Source organism: Prinia subflava, chromosome Z (genome assembly GCF_021018805.1).
Source record: "Prinia subflava isolate CZ2003 ecotype Zambia chromosome Z, Cam_Psub_1.2, whole genome shotgun sequence".
Classification (NCBI taxonomy): Eukaryota; Metazoa; Chordata; class Aves; order Passeriformes; family Cisticolidae; genus Prinia; species Prinia subflava.
Genome location: NC_086283.1, coordinates 96,482,099 through 96,505,940, shown reverse-complemented (window position 1 = coordinate 96,505,940; position 23,842 = coordinate 96,482,099). Strand labels below are relative to the sequence as shown.

Here is a 23,842-nt window from a genome sequence, read left to right as displayed (position 1 = left end):
GAAGATCCCTTCAAACAGAAATTGCCTACAGATGCGGAAGTGCACGATCCCAATAGCAGATGAGGACCCAGAAGGAAGACATCTAGAGTATGGCAAGTAACTCATCCTCAGCCAGGCTGGCTCTTCAAAGTCTCTCTCTGGTATTTTGATAGATCTCAGGATGATTAGGCTTTGTCTCTGTGGTATCACTTAACTCCCCACTGCTGACAACTGTCTTCCATTTTCTTCTTCATTTTTTTTCTAGGGCACTGTCTTATACCTGGAAACATTCATCTTAGCACTGCCACGTCTGACAGAGTATTACGTACAAGGGCCACAGCACCACGTCTCTCCTCTTTGCATAAAGCACTACTTAGATTTCCAGGAACAGACCAGTTTATTTTCCTCTTTCCAAAACTAACACTACTGCTACTGTAATCCTGGAAAAAGAGATACCCAGGGGAGAATCAAACAGCAATAACAGAAGTTGTGAAAACAAAATGGCTTCCTTCCATCTGTGAAACACAACCACTGGGGAGGGAAAAGGAAAAATGCTTTGAACAGGAATCTCTGCAATAAGAGTTTATTTAGATGTGTCAAACAGACAGTGTCCTGCTGTGCTTGTCCCCAATTATCTGGAATTAGAAATAAGATGGGGAGAAGATTGCAAAGCTTTGATCTGAAGCAGAACAACGCCAGTTTCATGGTATCAGTCATGTCATACCCTTAGAGGCAGCCAAGCCTGAGATCTGTTCCTAAGGCTCTCATACATCTTATCCTGTATCCACTGACCTCCTTTGATCCAAATGATGAGTTGCCCCTTTTGCACACAAAAGGAAAGCATCTTGTAGAAGAAGGAGACCTGCCTGTAACCCCATGGCTGCAGCTTCAGGAGCAGCTGAACTAGTTTGAAGTTTTTTGCCAACCAGAAAGGAACATGAGAGGGCTTCCCCTCCTCCCCTCCCTTCCCTCTACCCCCATTCCTGGCCAGTCAGCACCATATCTTTTACACCAGCATGACAGACCACCCTAGGCCTTATTTTTGTCTTGAGTTAGTCTGGGAGAAGGACAGAGCAGGGCTGGTCAGGAGCAGAGCAAGGCTACATCCTCCCTCAATTCTGGGGAATCAACACACTGATCACCCCCAATAGTGCCCTCCTTGAACATCACTGTAAAGGCTGCACATCTGTGGGACTTTAGGACACCTCTAATTTGGCAATCTGTAATTTTTTTTAATATCATTCAACTGGAGTTAGGCCCACACATTATTTTTTTCTGATTACTCCAGACATCTCTGCTTTCTATTAGGACTGCAATACTGCAGAAGCACTCAGCCTTGGTAATTGCTCATGTTAAAGCTTTCTGCCACCATGGCTGAAGATAAACAGAAACCCAGATTTAGGAGAGACCTACCTAAAAATGTTATTAGCTTGCTGGTTTATTTTTACTGACTGAAGGACACAGTCCTTTAGCATAAACAAAACCATTTTCTTATTGAGTAACACAAACATGGTTAAGTTTGTAGCACAAATTTCATTAAAATAAAACATCTGTTAATTAAGTAGCAGGGCATGCTAGCATTTTAAGTCCTAAGTATTTTAACACATATATAGTCACAGGATTTTGTGTAGTAATGTACAAATGCATGTACTTTATAAATGTACGCATAATTGTCCAACATCAGGGACAAATGCACATTTCACAGATCAGTTAGAAAATATGGTTCTTCCACAGAATATTATATCCAGGGCCTGACACCTATCTTCACTTATTTGAGATAACTAAGTTTAAAGTATAACTGCTAGTAATATACCGACCTCCCCATTTAAGTATACTTAATGTCACAACAAAACACAAACCTTCATCTTTCAATTCCACCACAAAGGCATCTGAGATCTTCTAGATCCTACGTGTATTTTAAACAGAGGTTTAGAATTAAGATCTTAATTAAAGAACAGGAACTTAAGTGGCCTAAACTTATTCATTCAGCTAACAAACAAATTTATGTGGCCATATTTGAACACACACATCTGATCACTTAAAGTGTGCCAAGATACAACACTTTGTTCACGTGATTTTTAAATCTAGAGAGACAGGGAACTTAAAAAAATTTGTCCAAGCACTGTTTTGAAAATCAGCAAAGGTTTCCAGTGATCAACTGACCAAAAAAAGCAAACAAAAAAGTTATCTGTCAGATGAAAAAATTATATATCATTTGAATACTCCTACTTAAAAGAGAGTGTTAAAATAATGTCAGGATAAACTTCATACCCAAGCTTCACTATTTGGACTACTTGAATACTTGCTGAAACTAAACTGTCTCCTAAAAAAAACACATCAAGAGCTGGACATTACTGAAAAACAACCTTTATCTTTCTAAGTGGTAACAGTAAATTGTGACACAGGAGGAACCTCCTGTTCCAATCTAGATAAACAAGTCTTCTTTCAGACAAGATTTCATTTGCATCTGTCTTTAGTAGCAAATGAATTGGTGAGCTCACTTCTTAATCTGGTGGAGATGTTGGAACAAAGCCCCAACAACCAAAATCACCAAAACACCCTACCCTTTAATAGAGTTTCCAATCTTTCAAGAACAGCACTCAGTTACCACAAATTTAGAGCAAGCTGGTAGTAAGAGATAGGATAGTTCTTCTAATAAATGAGCTAAAGACACAACAATTCCTGCAATACTAGGAGTGACAAAAATGTATGCAGAGAAAAACAGACTTATTAAAGCATTCTGTCCAGCAGTGTACATGCCATGAGCCAAGCACTGGCCACAGCTTATCAAAAACAGGTCATTGGCTCTTTGTTAACTGCATCAAGCTTCCTGAAATCTGTCCACACTGGGTCCTTAAGGAAATGATAGGATGTTTTAGTCCACTTGGTCAGAAGACATCTTTTATTTGGCCAATACCCCAAATAAAAGGGGAAAAATGAGGAAGAAAAGGCTATTCTCTATTTTGTTAGTGTAGGCCCACTTCTTTGCTCCTACCCAACCAAAGCACGACTTGCCCTCCCAGAAAAAAAGTTTCTCTTTTCTTTCTTTTGTTGATAAAACTGGCCTGCTTACAAATAAAAGTTAAAAAAAAAAAAAAAAAGAAAAAAAAAAAAAAAAAAGAAGACAGAGAGAGAGAGGATAGAAGGGAAGGGACTCTTCTTTCTAGCTTTCCTTCCTATGTCTAACTCTTGTTAGTGGGGTTGCAGATAAAACCTGATAGATGAAATACTTTTGGTTCATTCTCATGTGACCAGCATACTATTTCTCTATTACAGGGTTCAGTTATCAGCAACTACAGGCAAAATTTGATGCAGTCTCGAAGTTAGTCCAAATTTTAAATCCATCCACAAATGAGCTGACCTGAATTCAAATGAATGCACTTCCAAGACATATGTATTTGTGTGTCTGTCATCTGTATCTCTCATGTAAGCGAAGCTTCATAGATGTTTAGTTACCTGCATTTGTAACTTCGAATATTTTCAAGGCTTTTCAAAGAAAAAAAACAAACAAAGCCCAAAACCCCCACAACACTTCTCTGACAGCAACATGAAATAAAATTAGATCCTACTGTATTTCAAATAAAAATCTGTTAAACCCAAGATTTCGGTCAATAAACATTAGCCCCTTACATCAAATGCAGCTTATAAATGATTAAGCCTTAACAATCCCACCCCACTCTAGTAGGTCAGATAAAATCTGCTGCTTCTTAATTGGCAAAATATTTAACCAGTCTGAGTAATCACTTAAGAGAAGTTAACCCCTTGATTCCATGTGTTTAAGGATTAACATTTACAGTGGTCAGAAAGTATAAGTCAGTTACTTAAAAAAACCCTATTTGCAGCTCATTTCCTTTGATCTGAAAATACAAATAGGTACTAGCCAACAGCTTTTGGTTGTAGAAGTAACACAGAAGTAACTTTTTTTAAGATTTACATTAATTATAAATAGGAACCTGGTGGTTTGAATTCTATTTCTGATTATTTAAGATTGAAGAAACTAATTTAAACTAATTTAAACTAATTTTCTCAATTAAAGTCTTTACAATCTTACCTAACAACAACAACAAAAAAATCTCTGAAAAAAATCACCTGGTCACCCATGTGAGCTCCACTACTGGAAAAATCTCATTTTCTCAGCAAGCAAAAAGCAGAGGCTTTTCTTATATTTCTTCAAGAGAGGAATACCAATTTGCGAAAGCAAAACTTAAAAAAAATTCATTTCTGAAAATCACTTTGGAAAAACTAACATATAATAACACAGCTCCAAAAAGCTTTGGAGCTTTTTAAGCTTTTTAAGCACCATAAGCAAAAGATATGCTGGAGAATAGCTGAATTTTGCCTTTAATCCCAGCATGTTAAAAAATCCCAAGGTTTTTTTTTTTCCCTTTGATCTATAATAAAAAGCAGTCAGGTATAGCAAGCAGTACATCTTCTATTGCTTTTTACTGGAGCCATTGGTTTCCAGCTCCCTGGAGATAATCAAGCCTCGAATATGAAGAATGCATCACAGTGATAAACAAGGGATGCATCACATGACATACTTCCAAAATATTCCAGCAAGTAACACTTAATTCCCTTCTTCTGGTGATACTGTGAGTGAAACTTCTAACACAGCTGATAATTCAGTGTGCAAAGTTAACATCAAATTGCTCCTGCTGTAGAGCTGGAAGCTGGTTTCTGAAATACACATCTAATTAGACAATGGTGCAGCTGCCAGCCTGCCTGCCTGCCCCACGGCATTGACAGCTCAGCAGTCAGCTCCTGGTTGAGCTGGAGACCTTCTTTCACTGGTGCCAAAACATGGGCACTTCTAACATGCGTTTTTTTCCTGTATCAGAAACCTAGCATCAAGCCCTCATTACAAGTTGTGGGTGAAAAACCAATATTCTGATTAAACATGAAATGGCTGTTATGCCTCACATTCCCCAGACTCTCCAAAGTTTCATATACTTTCATATCTTTAAGAAGTTACCTAAAACCAGTCATGCTCCTAACCAGAGGGATCAGAAATGGTAACTCCCAACTCCTAACTGCAGGCAGCAGCTAAAAGTCTCACAAAATCAGGTGCTTTCAAAACCATTCTCTCTGTCCTCCTGGCTCTCTTACTCTCAAGTGGGTCAGCTTCAGTAAGATGGGAAAATCCTCCAACTCCTCTCCCTTCTGACAACTCTGTGACCAGGTGGTGAGGACACCTTTGGGTTCCTGACTACAGGTGGCTTCCCCAGCCTGTGGGAGATGGAAACACAGCTGACACAGCCTTACACCTGGCCAGAGTGTAATGAGCCCCCTGAAGATGTATCAGGTTTGAGGGTTGGCCTGCAACCTCCTTGAGTGACTTAAAAATATTGCGAGACAGCTCCTTCGGTGTACTTTGTAAAGCAAAGGTTTTAATAAATGAGAAAATAACAAACAATACAGAAACAAAAGAGCAAAGCCATGCGCAGGTGCCAGAGAAGCATCTGACACCTGACTAGACACCCCAAGAAGCACCTGAGCTCCTCTGTGCTCCTTCTCAAGTACACAGTGATCAAGGAGGAACAATTTGGATTACTGCCAACACAAACAGCTACAGGTTTTGAGAAACATTTCTAAAGCCCAACCAGTGCCCCTGTGCTGGCACTGTGCCACTTGCGATGAGGGAAGAACAGAAAATTCTGGTACTTCTTCTTAAAAGTCAGGGGTGTAACTGAACCCCCTTTTCGTTATTTGGAAACGCCTGCTGGGGTGTGGGGTGCATTCCTACAGTCATCCATTTTCAGTGGAGCACCCCAGCTGGCAGGCAAAGGGTGGCTGCAGGAAATCACCCTTAAATCACCCCACTCTGGGACTACAGGGCAGGCACAGTCCTTTCACCCACACATCCCCAGGAGAGGATCCTGTGTTGGTAGAGATGCCCAGCACCCACCAGCCAGGTGGGAGCACCATGCCAAAAGCAGGCAGGAGATGAGCAGCAACACCACGGATGAACTTGGGCAGGATTAGCCCATAGCTCAAGGGGATGGTGAGTCTTTGAGCTAATCCTGCCCAAAGACTCACCATCCCCTTGGAGATCTCTGGTTCTTTCTACTGACTTTACAAACATAGCAGGCTCTAGGATCAGGTAGCATGAATCAGATGGCAAATTTTTCATCACTGCATGGGATTCAAACATGGAACTGCTCTGAAGCAGCAACCAGCACTTTTATGACTGAATACACTTGTACATCAATTTCTGGCAGAATTTTAAAGAATGCGATTATGAAAGTAAATTAATGGAAGAAAAATGAGTCAAGGGAAAGATTCAGTTTCCTTTTACATGCATGACTCATTTTAATTATCATCCTGCAGGCAGATCAGTTAATTGCTAGAAAAAACTGATTATTTACTCCTTTTCTCATTAGGTAAGAGCCATTGCACACTCAGACTGAAAAATCACAACATGAACTAAAACCAGACCTTGCTTTATATTTCTAGCATTTTTACTTTCTTTTATATTTTTACCCTATTTTCAAACTATATTTTTTGGAAAATACTGTTGAAACTACTTTGCTTAAGGCATGTTTTTCTTTTTTCAACACCTGAAAACTCGGTTATGTCAGCTAATAGAGCATTATAGTATCTATTTTTTTAAACTAAGTATCCAGATGCCTCTCTGGAAGTTTCTGTTTAAATCAGTGAACTAGGAACATTGTTTCACAGTATAACTCAGTACACAAGATTTTCTTCAAAGCACTTATCAGATCAAGGTTTGTTTTGATTTTAGTATACTATAAGGGATCTCAAATTAAACTAATTTTTCAGGGAAGGGAAAAAAGGAGAAAAATTTTAACTGCTTTCTTGCGTTGTGTGATATGCTTCAGGGTTTTTTTATGCAACAATGGAAGTCATGCTAGAAAGAAGACAATATTCAAATCAAGCCCTGGTGACATGGCAAGTGCTCAGCTAATGAAATCATGCCAAAACTAGCACCTATAATTAACGTACAATGGAATGGCAATGATGAAAGCTCAAAAAAAGTTATCTTTCATTCTGTCTGAAGGATATGTGTATTGTGGATGGGGAGGTATCTTTTTTAATTTCTAAAGAAATCAGATACATATGTTGGTATTTCAGCCTGGAAATAAGACATGGCAGGTATAAATAATGCAGTCCCCTAGCTGCCATGATTTATTATTGAAGAGTAACATACCTAGAGAAATTATGCGGATTTATGAACATTCTCACTTATGCTTCAAGAATCTTCAAGATTGCATTATCTCAAGAACATATTATTTCACACAGGACATGCCTCCAAAAAAGCATTCAAACCTGTGAGTGGGCAGACACCCTAAGCCAGTTGCTGCTGGCAAGGTAAGCACTGGCAGGGTCCATCTGGCTAAATGTGGCAATAACTGCATTGGTGCAGAGGTCACTGCACTGCAGGAAGGACTGTCCCACAAGCCAAGAAGGGCAGAAAGAAAGCCAGGCAGAAAGCACAGGTGACCCTGGCTGCATGGCAGCAGTGTTGTGTTCCAACTCTCCTCTCCCTCTCCTCACGATACATGAGAGCCGCTGGTTTCTGGCCTCTATGCAAATACACACAGCTAAAAACAAAACTAATCTTCTGACCAACAAGTGAAATGGCTCCTGCACCTGGGTCAGGGCAACTCAGGTATCAACACAGGCTGGGGGATGTACAGGTTGAGAGCAGCCCTGTCCAGAAGGACTTGGGGGTGCCAGTGGATGAAAAGTTGGACATGACCAGGCAATGTGCACTCACAGCCCAGAATGTCAACAATTTGGCTGCGTCCAGAGCAGTGTGGGCAGCAGGGGAGGGAGGGGATTCTGCCCCTCTGCTCTGCTCTGCTCAGAGCCCACCTGCAGGGCTGCACCAGCTCTGGGGTCCAGCACAGAAGGACAGGGACCTGCTGCAGTGAGTCCAGAGGAGGACACAGAGATGGGCAGAGGGATGGAGCAGCTCTCCTGAGTGGCTGTGAGACACTGAGGTTTTTCAGCCAAGAAATGAAAAGGCTCCAGGGTGCTCCTCTTTACAGCATCTTCCAGTATTTAGAGGTGGCCTACTAGAAAGCTAGAGAGGGACTTCCACAAGGGCATGTAGTGACAGGACAAGCAACAATGGTTTTAAACTAAAAAAGGGGCAAATTCAGGTCAGACAGAAGGAAGAAGGTTTTTACAATGAGGGTGGTGGAACACTGGAACAGGTTGCCCAGAGACATGATGGGTTCCCCACTCCTGGAAGCAACCAGTATCAGGTTGGATGAATCTCTGAGCAACCTGATCTAGTTAAAGATATCCCTGCCCATTGTAGGGGGCTTGAACAAGATGACCTTTAAAAGTAACTTCCAACTCAAAATATTCTATTAAACAGATTCACACCTCATCAAACTAGAAAGGCAGAACTGCTACTTAACTCAAGCCATATAACTTCCCTGAAATAATTCAGCTTTGGACTACAGTTTATTTTTCAGGGGAGGGAATCATAATCTTGATTCTAGCATTGACCTGAACTTTCTTACTGACACCCTATCTGGGTCCACTACAGATTTTTATGGCTCTTCTCTGGTAACAGTCAACATCATCTTTGATACATAAGCATTAGCAGGTTATTCCAGTAGCAATTGTAGCAGTGCCGAATACATGATATAAGCTCTACTCCTAGGAATAGCACATAATTTTTACTCTCTAGAATTGTGACAGGTCTTTCCTCTTATCCTTGGGTCTTTTCCTCTATGTTGACAACTTATGTTGAGCTGATTATCTGCTGTGATCCTCTCTTCAGAATCGCCACATGTCCACATGACATGCCCGTGGAGTTCTTGATATTTCTCATCAGGATGACTTTGACTTCAATCAGAATTTCCAATCTGTCCACATCACTACCTCTTTCTGGTATTTGTCATTCCACTTCCTGCTGCATGTTATTGGCACAGAAAGCATTGACTTTTTCCATCACTGGTGATTTTTAAATGCTCTTTTATGATGTAGGTTGAACAAGAATTAATCCAGAAATACATAATGCCTCCACTGCCCTGAAAATCAGGCTGCCTGATCACAGGGGTCCTTTAGGGCCTCGTAAGCTCTGGTTTTGTGACTCTCCAGAGGCTTACATGCGTAACATGATTTTTGTCACCAATAAAATGATCAGTGAAGAGACAGCAGCTTATCTACAAATCCAGCTAAACAAGAACAACTCCATATGCACAGTTATTTTAGGCACCTGTCAGTTAGCCAGGTCAAAGCTGATACTTTGATTTTGCTTTGGCTAACTTTGTGAACAAAAATGGTTGTTGAAAGGTTAAGTACTTCACCTAAGCCTATTACACATCTTTATCCATCAACTGAACTTGTCACTTCATATAAAAAACAACCCAGAAATTTTCATCAGATTATTTTTCCACAAGCCTGTAACAGTCAGCATTATTTTTATACACTTATTCTACTGCCTATTAACTCAATCCCACCAAAGACAGCCCAATGTCACATACAAAGCCTGCTTTCCCCAGGATTTCTATCCAGTCCACTCAGCACCGTTTCCCTGGAGGAAGAAGAGTGTGGTTTCAAGGTAGTACCAACTGCTTGAGGAGCTGCTTATTATTATTGTTGTTGTTATTATTATTATTATTATTATTGTTATTATTATTGTTATTATTGCTTGTTGCTGCCTACCACAGCTGGATGAAGAAGGTCAAGGCTGAAACTACCGATGATGGGAGCCAGCGACCATCCCTAGTGCATCACTGCCTGCTACCTTCAATCTGCTCTTACCTGCTCAGGCAGCAAGGGCACTCTGACTGTTCAGGGCTGACAGCACAGCCCACTCACACATCTGAACATTCAGCTGTCTTCCCAACCCCTCCTCCCCAGCAGCCTGTAACAAAACACAGATCCAGACCATAAGTCCATTGTACAACATTAAGTCATCACATGTAATCTAATAAACTAGAGACAGAACACTTATGTCATATTCTAGTCTCTGAAACTTCTCCAGAAAAAAAAATATATTGGTGGGAAAGGCAAAGAGGATAGGATGTAAATAGTATTAACAGAACAGAGAATTTAACTGCTCAGCTTTTCCAAATTTTCTGAATGTGCTGTCTTTGGCCTTGGTGATTTTAACAGATTCTGTTTGTGGCTGTAGTTATTGGACTGGAACCTGTTTTGTTACAGATTTGTGATAAGAGCTACAGTGTCTCATCCAAATACTGAACAACCCCAATTATAAATATCTTGTTGGTTTTGGTCTCTCATTTACAGTTGTGCCATTCACATTAATCCACAAACTGTAAAATGCAGTTCAGTTTGTTTCTTACAGAAAAAGCTCAATAGTCCTGAGCACAGTGATCAGAATAATCAAACTGAAGGGGCAGAGTTCTGACTTCTGACTTCTCCTAAAGAAGAGTTGGGAGTGACTCCTCAGTATGCAAAGACTGAAGTCACCTGTGAGGTGAAATAGGAGGGGATTAAGTTCTGAGAACACTGATTATTATCCTCCCCTAATAATTTAAACTACAAATGATTAATGTAAAAAACCTACGTTTTTGTAATTTCAGATTTAATACAGACAATTCTGTGTATCCTAAAAATGAACAGACATCTGAGTTTAGTAGGTGGCACTGGGAAGCATTCTGAGTTGTGTCATGATGAGCAGAGATACTCTGCAAAGCTCTTAAAATTAAGAATCTACTGTATAGCTGCATACAACAGCTAAAGACCAGATACTGGGACCCACAAACTCTCCAGCAACTGTACGCTCTCAAATAATTTACAAAAAATTGGATGTTCTTGCAGAATTTCAGGACAACTGAAAATGGTCATGGAACAGTTGCTGTTGGAAAAGGCTTCGACTGTGACTACATCAGCTACTCTGGATTGGGGTTTTTAATTAAATTTCCAGCCCATAATTTCCATTTCTGCACAAGCAGAACTAATTTCTTTGCATCTCTGTGATCCTAAGCATACATACCATGTATAATTTTGATGAGTGGAAACCATACATTTCAATTCACCTCCTTTTACCCTTCATAATACCTCTAAACTTAAGAGAGATCTCTGTGGTACTGCAATACCATCATTGCCAAATGCATCATCAGTCTTTCAATGCTTTTCAGAAAAGTAGTTTTTTTCAATTTTAGATCAACAGATTCACTTAAACTTGAAACATCAATTTATAGCTAAAGGCTGTCTACAGTTATTCCTAGTTACTACAATTTTCAGCACCTGTTCATGTTATAACTGATGTTGATATTTTCCTAAAGTGCTTTTATAAAGCAAGAGTTTTACAAAGGAAAGAAAGATTGCATCTCCTGAGTGTCAGTCAGCTTCTGAGATAACTTTAAGAACACCCAAAACTCTCATCAGCAGGAGCTCAACACTGCATTATGGGCCTCCATTCAACTCCATTCACCTCTGGACAACATTAAACAGTAATCCCTCCTGAAGAGAAAGAGAAGTAGATAGGATGCTCCTAGTGTTATTTAACAAACTCCACTCCCTTTTTGTTTTTTAAAACCCAAAATGAAAACTGTATCCCGTCACCATAACAACTACAGTTCTCCTGAAAACATCTGAAAGTGTATCTCAGACAGTTCATGATGTATCTGTTATACAGGCTTACTGTGTTCTAAGAACTGGAATTTGTATCTTCAATGCTATATTAAATAAATAAATTGGTGAAATGAATAGAATTAGACTTTTCTAAGTAACTGAAAAATATGCCCTGTTCACTTGGTACCTCAAGACAACCTCCCTGTAAGGGACACCCTTCCCAAAGCTGCTGACAGGCAGACTCAGAACATTCTTCTTCTACCAAAGTCAGATCAACCATCAAAAATCCAAACAAACAAACAAAATCCACCAAAACCCAAAACAAACAAAAACCCCCAACCAACCCCTCCACTCCCAACAAAAAAACCCAAACAAACAAAAAAAACCCCAAAGCATCCAAAACAAAACATTTAAAAACCTCCCAAACACAACAAAACAACAACAAAAACAACCCAAACGAGCAGATCTCTTACGTAGATCTCTCTCTCCTTTCACCATTATCTACACCAATTTCCTTCTCAAATGCTTAACAGAAGCTTTATTTCTTGACTAAAAGAATAAATACTGGCTCCAAGGAACTATCAGGAATAGGGGATAAAAAAATTCAAGATACTAAAGTGAATATGCACTTTTTTGAATCAATTATCTTCATTTCACCTGAAACAAGACAGACGTTCCATTTAACAGGCATGATTTCAATACAAAAATCAATACTTGAAATTTTATCAAGAAACTGACACCACTCAATTCTGTGCTATTCTGTTCCTATCAAAACAAATTCCAATTTAAAATCTAATTTTGCATCATCTGTTATAAGAGGAAAGCGAAGATATTATTGCAATCTGATTTAGAATAAAATTGTTAGTTCACAGAATGTGCTTTAAATTTTCATGTTACAAAAATCCCTAGCTATAAACGAAAGACCAGCTGATCCTGTAAATGCTTTCCTAATGACAAAACAATGTCCCTCAGTAACATTGCAGAATACTGAGGTTTCTTAGGGGCACTTTTTCTCAATAGCAGCCATGCCAGAATATAGACAAGTTGAGGAATTAGTTGCTCTTTTAAAAGTCAACCCATTCAAACCACTCATGCAATGAAAAAGCCTAATAGCTCAACAGTGCAATCAATAAAGTAACTGTAAAAAGGGATGAGCTCACTTTGCTTTTACGAACTTTTAATTGCGTCCTTTTTTTGGGCAACATTCATCTTTCTGAAGTATCAGCTGTAAATGCACAAACTATAAAGGAAACCAGACAGAATCACAGAAAGCTTCCTCAAATTATGAGGTAAATGGGTGCCTCATAACATCATAATTTGTATTCACCAGGGATAATTAATTTAATAAACCACACTTCCTGGCAGTGTGCCAACCCACCTCTTAAGGAAACACCAGAAGATGGTATGACTACAAATGCAGTTGGGAGCAGCACTCATTAATTCATAGGAATAGATATAGTTATGAGGTTTTGGAAGAGGAATGGAAATACCTCAGCTATTCCTTCTGTTCAAAACATTTTGCATTAACACTTCCCCTTTTTTTAAAGCAGAGATCATATTTGTTTGCTCTGGTTGACCTAGTTCATTGCCTATTGGTTACATCAAAAATTTCCAGTATATGATTACATGAACCATCACACATGAAAGTCTTCCAGACATGGGGAATGAAAGGGATTAACTATAAACCTACACATCTAAGTACTGACATGCAGGTTCCTCATAATAAAATCAATACTCAGCAAATATTTCCATTACAACTTCTAACACAAGTTCAAGAACTACTAAACTTTAGCACTAATGAAGCTAAAGTTCATCTAAAAACAACAGAATCACCACAAATGGTTCTCAGAAATTGAAGAGAGGGAACAGATAGTCTGCTCAGTCTAGGTAAATGCAAGACTGCTCATTACAGCACTGTGTTCTCAACAAAGCAACCCATTTAATTTTATTTTATCTGACTAATGCAATTTTTGACATTTGATGGGAAAGAGGTCCAGAGCAAATTATTTCAATACAAAAAGTAACACTGACACACAGCCCACATTTTTTTCATTATCACCTTGCTTCTTTGACCTAATTTCACCACTGCTCAAAAAGGCCATTAAGAGTAGTTTTGTTTTCCTCATAAATCATCCCAGCAACCCTTTGATCCTTTTGACACCTTCTTCTTAATTCCTGTGAGTCCATCAACAACTTTTCATAACAGGTACCTTGAAATACCTGCAATTCAAACAAGTGTAAATGTACTTGGGGACAAAGAAGTGGTTACAAAAAAGGAAAGAAATACTTTTTCTTTTCTCCCCTTTGTTGGTCCCTAGAAGATTTCTGCATACAATTGAAACTCATCTTTTTTCATTACTATCTCAAACTCAGATCTTACAGATTTTCCTAGTTCTTTAATAGTTTTTAGGTTTCTCAGACCCATTTTCTTTTTCGTTTAAACTGCACAGCTGCATAGTGTTAAATAAATTATTTCAATACAAAAAAATCAGTTTCTTCCTCTTAATTTGGGAGGCTTGATGCTGAATGAGGGATGATACTATGACGTCTGTATCTGATAATGTTGTCTTCACCTATTTCTGTCCTGAAAAATCATATATTAGTTGTTTTGCATGCCAATTATGGTCAAACACTATTTTTTTCACGTGTCAAATCAATCAAAATTAGGACTGTAGTTTTTGGTGAGATTCAAAATACATCTCAAAAGTTACCAATGTAACAAACAATCACAGTATTATAAATATTAAATATTATACAAACTGCAACACACAACCATTTGCTTTTGTAATATTTTCCAGACAGTACACATATTTAAAAATTTAACTATTCACATATTTAAACAGCTATCTATCTTATGCTGGAACAAACCAACACGTAGGTGGTGAATCTTCCAGCTGAGCTATGTGAAAACATTAGTACACAGAAAAATAAGTGAAAGGGAGCCAAAGTATCTCCCCCTCCACAGGCAGAAACTCATTTAAGCATATGAAAAAACATAGTCATTAGGGAAACTAGTTTATCTTCTGTTTCTGAAAGGATATAATAAATAACAGACACAACTACAGTGTGGGCCATGTTCAGGAAATCTGTGAGGTCTCTTGAACCACACACTCCCTCCACAAAGTCACACATATTAATGATGAAGCAATCCACCCACCCAGGGCAATGCTCAGATCACTAACATATGGCTGGAAAAGCAGACAGAGACACTCACCAAATGGCTACCAGCAACAAGAGCTATCACCACTGCCAGACTCAACAACAGCTATCCCAGTGGCTTTTGAGGATGCAGGAATAGCTACAGGTCTCTTCACAGGCTTGAACTCCCCAATAATCCAATGCAAACAGGAGAGGCAAAACGATTTCTAAATTAAGCTTTCCGTTGACTGCTTCATTTACTTTTTAAAACTTCAGGATGCAAAAGCCCTCAGAACTACAAAGGTCTCTGAGCCACAGTCAGCAACCACAAAAGTGGGTATGGATGATATTGTGCCAGCCAACAGTGCAAATGAAAACTACCAACTACTTCCTGATCATGTTAAATTACAGAAGAAGGAATGTGAAATTTTTCATTCAACAGCTGCTTCTCCTCCAACTGGCTGACAGGTTAGGTATGTCTGCCCTTCCCCCCCCCAAAAAAAAGTACCCTATCTTCAAAATAAGATAGATTACATAGGAGTCATTCAAAAACTTGGCTCTCAACAGATCCATAATCCAGGGGGATGGACCAACTACTGAATCATTTATTCCACTGTGAGGGCATGTGAACTTCAAAGAAAAAAGGAGGGAAAAGAAAAAAACAGAAAATCAACCTTATGCAGCATCTAGACAGTTTTATGATGACTATAGCCATATATTGTAGTCTTGTGCTTTGAATCTTTATCTCAGTCAAATGAAAACACACACACACATACAAATAAAAACAAAAAAAAAAATTATGCATGGGAGAATTAAGATTCAAAACTTAAAACCAGCCTCTACTTGCTAACAACAATGCTGAGCAGCAACATTCATTCCTCTTTTGGTTCATAGATGAAGATTATACTGCATTATTAAACCATCAGTGGCATGCACATGTTAAAACAATTCAAAACACACAATTCAAACTAGTTAAATTCACAGCTACAAGGATATATAACTCATCCAGTATCAAATAATTAAAGTTATATGCAAAACCAGAACAGTGGTGTACAGCAAAGAGACTTTATCAAGTTGTCATTTGTGAGCAGCAGACAGAAGAGGCAGCTGGGCCCATTTAATGTTCCTTATGCAAGACACCAGGTTCAGTGCAAGACCAGCACAAACACCATTTCTGTCAACAGGTAATGAGATAAATGCAAATTAAGAGATATGCTCTTTGCTTCTCTCAAGCAAAACCAAGATGTCTGTGGCTATCCAAAGACGACAGAATGCTCCCTGTACTGAGAGAGAAGCTCACAAAGCAGGGCCACTGGGGCAAGAGATCTGCAGGTTTTGGCAGGAGGAGCCCAGATATTGGAGTTTATCTGTTGAGCCCTAACATCCACCCTTGCAGTGTCACCTGGACCTTCTGCCTTCTCCTCTCTTTATGACTACAGTGCCCCATGCACAGGACTCCTTAAAATATCTCTGTATATTAAGCCACTTTAAATGTTTCTAAGTTCCTATTTAATATAATGTATCTTTTGTTATTCTTACAAATTACAGTTCCTTCAGAGAAAACAAATGTTTGACCATACCTGCTTCCTCTTTAAATAAGAAGATACATAGTGATTTCCAAGTCTTTGAGGCTATGCAGAAAACCACAGTAACCAAACCTTAAAACAAACTCCTGCTTTCTAAAAAAGAAACTTTGTATTTCTGAGAATTTGACTGAGGAAGGACACATAATGGTCTAAGTCAGCCCACAAAAAGTAAGCAGCAGATAATTTTGTTTCCCCCAAGACTGCAAAGCCCTTCACCATGAGCAATGCTCATGTCTCAATTATCAACTCCCTCCTATGAGCTGTAACATCTGAAGACCTTTGGAGAGAATGTGGAGTATATTCCACTTTTGCAAAGATGACTATACCTATACTGCTCTCTTCAGCTGATAAATGATGCATCGGGCCAAACAGACACAAGTCTGATGTACTAGATTTTAATTAATCAGTACTTCTAATTAGCTTTCACATTATCAGATCCAGAAGAAACAGAGTAATGATAGCAGTGATACTGATCAATTTTTGTTCAGTCCTTGCAGTAAAGAAAGGTACATTGGAAAGAGAGATATTTGTTTTCCAAATTATTTGGTTTGTTTGACTCAAATTTGACCTTTTCATCCTGACTCTGTGAGGATAACTCAATGAATATCTGAGGTCAATGAACAAGCAATTGTGATACCTACCTGGATACAATGTCACTTCTTTTTTTTTCCTTTTTTTTTTTCCTGCACAACTCAATAGCAAAAGGCTAAATGGAGAAAAACCATTATAAAGAAATTTTTTTTTGTTTACTGTTTTCACAGATCACATCTGAAGTATGAGCTTCTCCAACACATTCCCTGAATCTCTGGCAAAGAACCTTGCATTATTCTTCAGCTGAAAGACTCTTAGATATCTAAACAGTAGCTTCATGTTACCTGGCACACTTGTAAGTATAATCAGTTAAAGGCAGCTGAATCTTTCTCTGTCCATACAGGAGAGGTGTTTTAGTCCAACAGAAGAGCTGGAAAGTTTTACTGCCTAAACAGAATAGTTTCCTTTATCAATTCCAAAATACCCAGCTGTGATTGCTGTTGACTGTGACTAACTAAATTTGGCACAGCTTTAATAATCCTTCAGAGAAGAGAATTCTATTTGCTAAATGCAAATACATCATCAGTTGAAATATTTGCAGATATCAAATGATGATATTTGAACAAAAGAATCCTTGTAGGGTTTCCTACAGTCTTAAAGCAGTCAGAAAACAATTTTGCTGTACTAACATTAATTAATGTTCGCTCAGTGTATAGAGATCAAAGTACTTACTGTATACAAATATCCTAACAATAGGAACAAGAACAGCACTCACAGTTATTTACAACAAACTTCAACAGTCTCACCTACACAAACTGAAATGTTGCCTTTCCATTCCCACCTCCAAAGCCACACACTTCAAATAAAGCCCACTCTGGTATGTGAAGCGAAGTATATGGGGTTAAAGTATGATCAGTCTACCCCAACAGCAAGTGTAGTTACAGACTGCAAGGCTCAGGAAGGAACTTCCTGATACCTGCATGACCTCTTCAACCCAGACTCTACTGCAGTAGCACAAGATAAATCTGGGAACTCAAACACCAGCAACACAGAACACCTAATGCCTGGTACAAAACATCCCCACTGCCACTGTCATCACTGCACAGACTTTCCACCTCCTGGCAAAATTGCTTTTCCCCATGCCCCAAACCACCGAGAGGGGGAACATAAAATTGTTTATTTGGTGTTACAAGAATAGAGGAAGCTTTTATCAGGTAAAACATGCTGCCTACAGACAAAGCCTGGCAGGAAAATACTGTTAACTTAACCCCCATACTCACTTTGGAAAACCCAGCCAAACTGTGTTAAACATATTAATACATGACAAAAGAGTAAGGAAGGCACATGCAACACATAGCTGTGTCTTCATTAATGCCAGATTACCATTTGGTACAGCACCATTTTGTATGATCACTATAGCAATACAAATTTATGCCCAAGCAAGTGCAGACATAAGCACATTTCTGTCAAGTTTGCCTCAGTGCAGGATGCTGCACTCAAGCCAATCTCACATCAGAAAAAGCACAAACAATATCTGTTTAGGTACTGTCAGAGTCACAGAGAGATGAGCAACATCTGACACAGCAGAAAACCTACTCATATAAGGTTAACATTAAAACTGGGGATGAAAATTTGTATTTACATGAGACATTTGTATCATGTGGTTATGGGTTTTGATCAGCTCACAAGTGCCCTAAAAATGTACCACTGAATCAACAATCTAAATCAAGCCAGCAAATCAGTGTCTGTAGGGTAAGGAGTAACACAGCATCCTCCTCCCTCTGTACTGCTCTGTCCCCATGAGAGACATAAAGGCTTTCAGTCTTTTCTCCAGCTCTGCAGGGAATCTCATGTAGCATGCGTTCATGTAAGCAGTTAAAATGTATCTATGGTAGAAGGGAGATGGGCAAAAAACCAAAAATCTTTCATATTAAATACAATTTCACACACACGTAGGAGAAAATAAATCAGAAAAGCCAAGTCAGGATTACAGACATAGCTGCTTGGATTGCCTAAATGAGACAATATGTATTATCTCATCTGGCAGTTTAGCATGACTGAAATGAAACATAATTTGCAGTTGACGCCAACTGGCAGGAGACAAATGCTCATGGTAATCTTTGTGTTTTATTAAGAAAGTTCTTCTGTCTTAAATTACACGGAAAATGGATTGGAGGCTTTTGGTCTAAAATGTACAAGAGTTGCAGATGCTACCCAGAGCTGTTAACTCATAGAAAAATGTGTCTTGAGATTTTACAATTTAAAAGGACAAATCTAAAATTATGCCAGGTCAAATCTTCTACCCAGCACCTCTGTCTCCAAGAGCAGCCAAAGGCAGATGTCTGGGGAAGAGCATGAGAATAGTGTAATCGTTTAGTCATACTTTCCCCAAATACGTTTGTCTCCAATAATTTGCAGCTCAGGGACTTTCAAAGCCAGAGGTCATGCTTACGTATTTAATAATCCCTTACAGACTCTTTTTTCATTAATTTTTTTGAAATTAATTCAGAAATTTCCAGTTTCACTGCAAATTGGTATAAATTTTCAGTATCCACAACATCCTGTGGATTTACACAACTTAAAACGTGCATGACAAAGTTCCTCTTTTTGCCATTCCAAACCCAACACCTGCTAGTTTCATTTTCACGCTCATTAGTTCTTGTAGTGGGAGAGAAAATGAACAATTTATCCCTAAGCCATCACCACACCATTCATGTTTTTATAAAAGTATCATCACATGCCAGTTGTCTCCTCTCCTCATCAATTTAACAGTTGAAGAGAGTCACAGTGCTGAAAAGAAGATCCTCATTGTGCCAGTAAGTATGATGAGGATGCCATTCTGCTTCATTCTATATCATTAGAGCCTCAAGAAAAAATATATTCTTAAATGGACAAACAAAATAGATGTGAAGAAATTAAGGCTAACCCAAAGAAAAGCAACAAAAATGACTGATGTACTGTAACCCAGCACCTGAGAGTGTGTCTGGGAGGGGAAAGTGAAAAAAAGCAGGGTATTATAGTAAAAAAACCCACAATATACAAAACATAATAATTTCCTTTGTCCTAGACAGACGTAGGATGAGCAACTGTAGTATTAAGTTACTACAGGAAAGGTATGACTTGGATAACAGGCACAGAAAATTTTCACGTAATGACAATGTGTAAGGGAGACCACTGAGTTCCTCAGAACAAGCCACAAGTGACAGATACAGATGATCCTAATCTGAGGCAGAAGAATGGGGTAGACGATGCCATAACATCTCCTCTAGTCCTATCTTTGTATGATCTTCTTGGGATGTCAGGCAGAACCTCTTCCTCTCAATTATTTAACAACAACAAAATAAAAAAAAAGTGGGGTGGGGGAGGGATGTGTTAAAGAGAGCTACAGGGTTGATTGCCCTGGAAAAAAAGAAGTTACAGCCTTCTCACAAATAAATTATTTACTGAAACCTTGCCCAACTCCAAGGAGCCTGTGGAAAGAATGAGGGACCACCAGCCAAGAGCTGGAGACATTTCGCTGAAAATGTGAACTTCTATTCTCTGACCTTGCCTGGACGTTCTTTAAATCTGGCTGGGAAGCAAAGGCACTACACAGAGTAGATATGTATGTGAGACAGCCCTGATGCACTCTTAAGGATTGTTTATCTACTGTACAATACATGCAATGAGCAACAGAAAAAAAAAAGGTAAAGTGTGGACACAGGCTGGTCAAGCACCAAAAAATTTGAATATTCCTAAAAGTCTGTTTTAGACAGGACTCTTTCACATTAATATGTACCATTCTTGCAGTTACCAAGCTCAAGAAAGGCTGGATACTTCTGTACTCCAAGTTTGGCTACAATAAAAGGCAAGCCCTAATTCAAGCTGCCAGGGCTGTCATGGAATGCAGTCTGGGCCACGTAGATGCAAAGATTGCTTGAAGGTAACTGCACTGATTTTATGCAGTCATGATCTTGACTAATGATTGAATAAACATGTATACACAACACAAACCTCATCCACATTTCTGCAAACTGGATACCTCTAAATGATCTACCATCTCAGCAGTGCAATCAGCTGGGCAGCCCATGGAATATCTTACATGCCAGCTGTCGTGTACTATGTCTATCAGTACCTTCAAAAGCCCTAAAACAGAGAAAAATGAGACCTCTGTTAACTCCCTAAAGGAAACCATACCAGAGAAAAACTACCTGGAGAAAAATCAGTAGACACAGAGAGAAAGGGAGAGAGGAGGTGTAAGAATGCATGAAATGTTTACTCTTATGCTGAATTTGTCCCATCACTTATGTTGAACTTAAAACAATTTTATAAGAGCACCAAAACATATAAAAATATGGCTGAACATAAAATTAAAATATATGCTACTATTTCCAACATGCAAAATAAAAGAATATATTGCCATATTTAAACTAGAACTTACATTTAAAATTTTCTTGTAAACTTCAAATTGCTCAGACCTGCTTGTGCAGAATGACATTCAGGTGGCTATTCTGAAATAGAGTTACAAATGCCAAAATTGTCATGATGACCATGTATACCTACTGCCTTATTTTCTGGAAAAAGTTTCATAGAAGGCTGCAAGAGCTAGAGTATTTGCACAAGATATTCTCCAATATTTATATTTCAAGCATGATTCAGTATGTATTATTCATCAGTACTGAACAGATAGACGCTGCCATTCTTTGCACACAAAGAACTCTGTAGAGATATGCTGTACAAATATTGCTTTAGTTGTCATGACTCTGACTCACCCTCCCTGGTGGGGATGGGGAGAAGAATCAGAAGAGGGAAAGTGATAAAACACATGACACTTTATTAGGTAAAGCAAAAGCCATGCAGGTAAGCAAAGCAAAACAGGGAATTCAACCAACGCTTCACATGGACAGCCCAGTGTGTATCCATTGCCAGTAGAGCAGGGCTACATCACAGGTCACAGTGAACTGGGAAGGCAAACACCATCACTGCAATCCCCTTCTTCTTCCCCCAGATTTACTGCTGAGCACAATGCTACCTGGTGTGAAACATTCCTGGGCCAGTCGTGGTCAGCTCTCCTGGCTGTGTCTCCTTCCAGCTTCTTGTGCCCCCCAGTCTACTTGGTATCAGAGCATGAGAAGCTGAAAAGTCCTTGACTTGGTGTGACTACAGCTCAGCAACAACAAAAACATCACTGTGGTATCAACACTAGTCTCATACTAAACACAGAACATAGGACTATGTCAGCCATTATGAAGAAAAATAACTCAGCTGAAACCAGAACATCAGTAAACTTCTACTATCTGACAAAATATGTAATCTTACCTGTAGCACCTTCTCTTCTATAGGCAGTTTAACTGCAGGAATAGTAACTATATTTATAACACTATACATACATATGACTAAATCAACATTAAATAAATATACTCCACTCCTTTATATGAAAGTGTTTTTGGCACAGCAGTCCCTCCACACACTTACTATTTGCAGATGATATATTGAAGTAATATGCACATGCTAAGAGACAAAACAAGAGTATATAACCATTGAAGACAAATGTATCTACCAACATATAATACTGGTGTATTATCACCATCACACACTTCAGGGATGAGGTCAGGTTTAGACAAACGAAAGTTCAATGAAAAGTCTGAAAAACCTGTTTACAATGATCCCAGACACAAGCCTTGCAAGCTGCAATTCACTGACCTATGTAAACTGATTTGGCTTTCAGATAATCTCCCAGTGAATACTATTGCAAAATCTATAAACACAGATGGCACCAACTGGCACCCTATCTGCAATCTCAGCAGAAGATCAAATAAATACAGAGACTGAATTTATCTTCCCACATCACAGGTGATTCTTTCCAAACAGGTTTAAGGGATTATCATTGAAAGCTGAACCAAGAAAGTTCTGCCACAGCTAGCCAAAGTCTCAGCCACCCTGAGAAGTCACACTGCTCAAACAAAGCAGATTTAAAAACTGTATGGCCTTTAACAAAGTAATGCAACGTCCAGTTCAGACCAGGCTCTGGTTACAATTGCTAGAATTACCATATTGACCATTTCTATTAGCAGTAAAACTCATAACATGTTCTCCTAAAGCACCCTTACAAAGAAACCCACTTGGAATCAAAAGGAATGAAAAAGCTGAGAAACTAGAGTCAAGCTTCAAGGTAAGTATCAATTGTACTATTTAAGGATAGTATATTATTTTATCTACAAAACTTACTGCTATTAATCTGGAATGGAATGACAGCATTAATACTTATTGCTGAATTTCAGAAAATATGTACAAGAAGGCATACAACATATATAATGTCAGGTGTCGGCAAATATGAAGATCAACTTGGTCAACTCTAAAGTTACTACTGTGTATGTAATTAAATCCAAGACATGTTCATCAGTACAATGTAAGATACTATGTAGAACACATCAGTTCAAAAACACCTTCACCATCTTTAAGACAACAGTATTAAGAACAAAGAAATCTGAAAGAGGGCAGTGACACCAATGACAAAGGAGACTGTACATCTGGTTCAGCAATTTTGCTTCATTTATTGTTTCTCAGAACTAGAAGCTGCTAAAGGTGAAAAAAATCAGCTAAAATAAGCCTTCCTTGTGTGTCTGGGTTTATTTATTATAGTAGTCTCACTGGCTGCAACACAAAATTATGTGTTCTCCAAGATATTTTTTGCTCTTTTTACAGTACTTTGTTCTCATGATTTATCATTTAGTTCCTGGGTCTTTACCATGGGCTTCAGAGAAACCCTTAGAGAAACCCCAACCAACAACATCTAAACAAAAATACATAAGAAATATTTTAGGGAACAAATTGCTGCAGCATTTCTCTCATGCATCAATGTCTTAAATGTTCTGGATTCTCCTTTGAAGAGCCCACATCTAATTGAACTATAGACCTCCAGGCTGAAAAAGACAGTATGATTATGCAAACCAGAAGACAACGAGAACTGGAGAAATCAATCTTTAGCAACAGACCATGGTGGTTTTTTGATTTTTGGTTTGAATTTTTTCAATTACATTAGTGAATCAAAAACTGGAACCTATTGATTACGTGAACAGTACAAAGGTCTCTAAATATCTTTTGCT

The 23,842-nt window shown here is 38.7% G+C and overlaps 1 protein-coding gene across 2 annotated transcripts in view; it reads right to left on the bottom strand.

The window, feature by feature from the left end:
• LHFPL2 (LHFPL tetraspan subfamily member 2) overlaps positions 1-23,842 on the bottom strand; it is a 120,202-nt gene that overhangs the window by 92,374 nt on the left and 3,986 nt on the right. The window contains exon 2 of one of the 2 annotated variants that reach the window (XM_063422995.1): positions 9,724-9,826. The exons of the other annotated variant lie outside the window; for it this stretch is intronic. The gene's annotated coding sequence lies outside the window, so the exon portion shown is untranslated. The remainder of the gene's footprint in view (positions 1-9,723; positions 9,827-23,842) is intronic. 2 annotated transcript variants of the gene reach the window in all.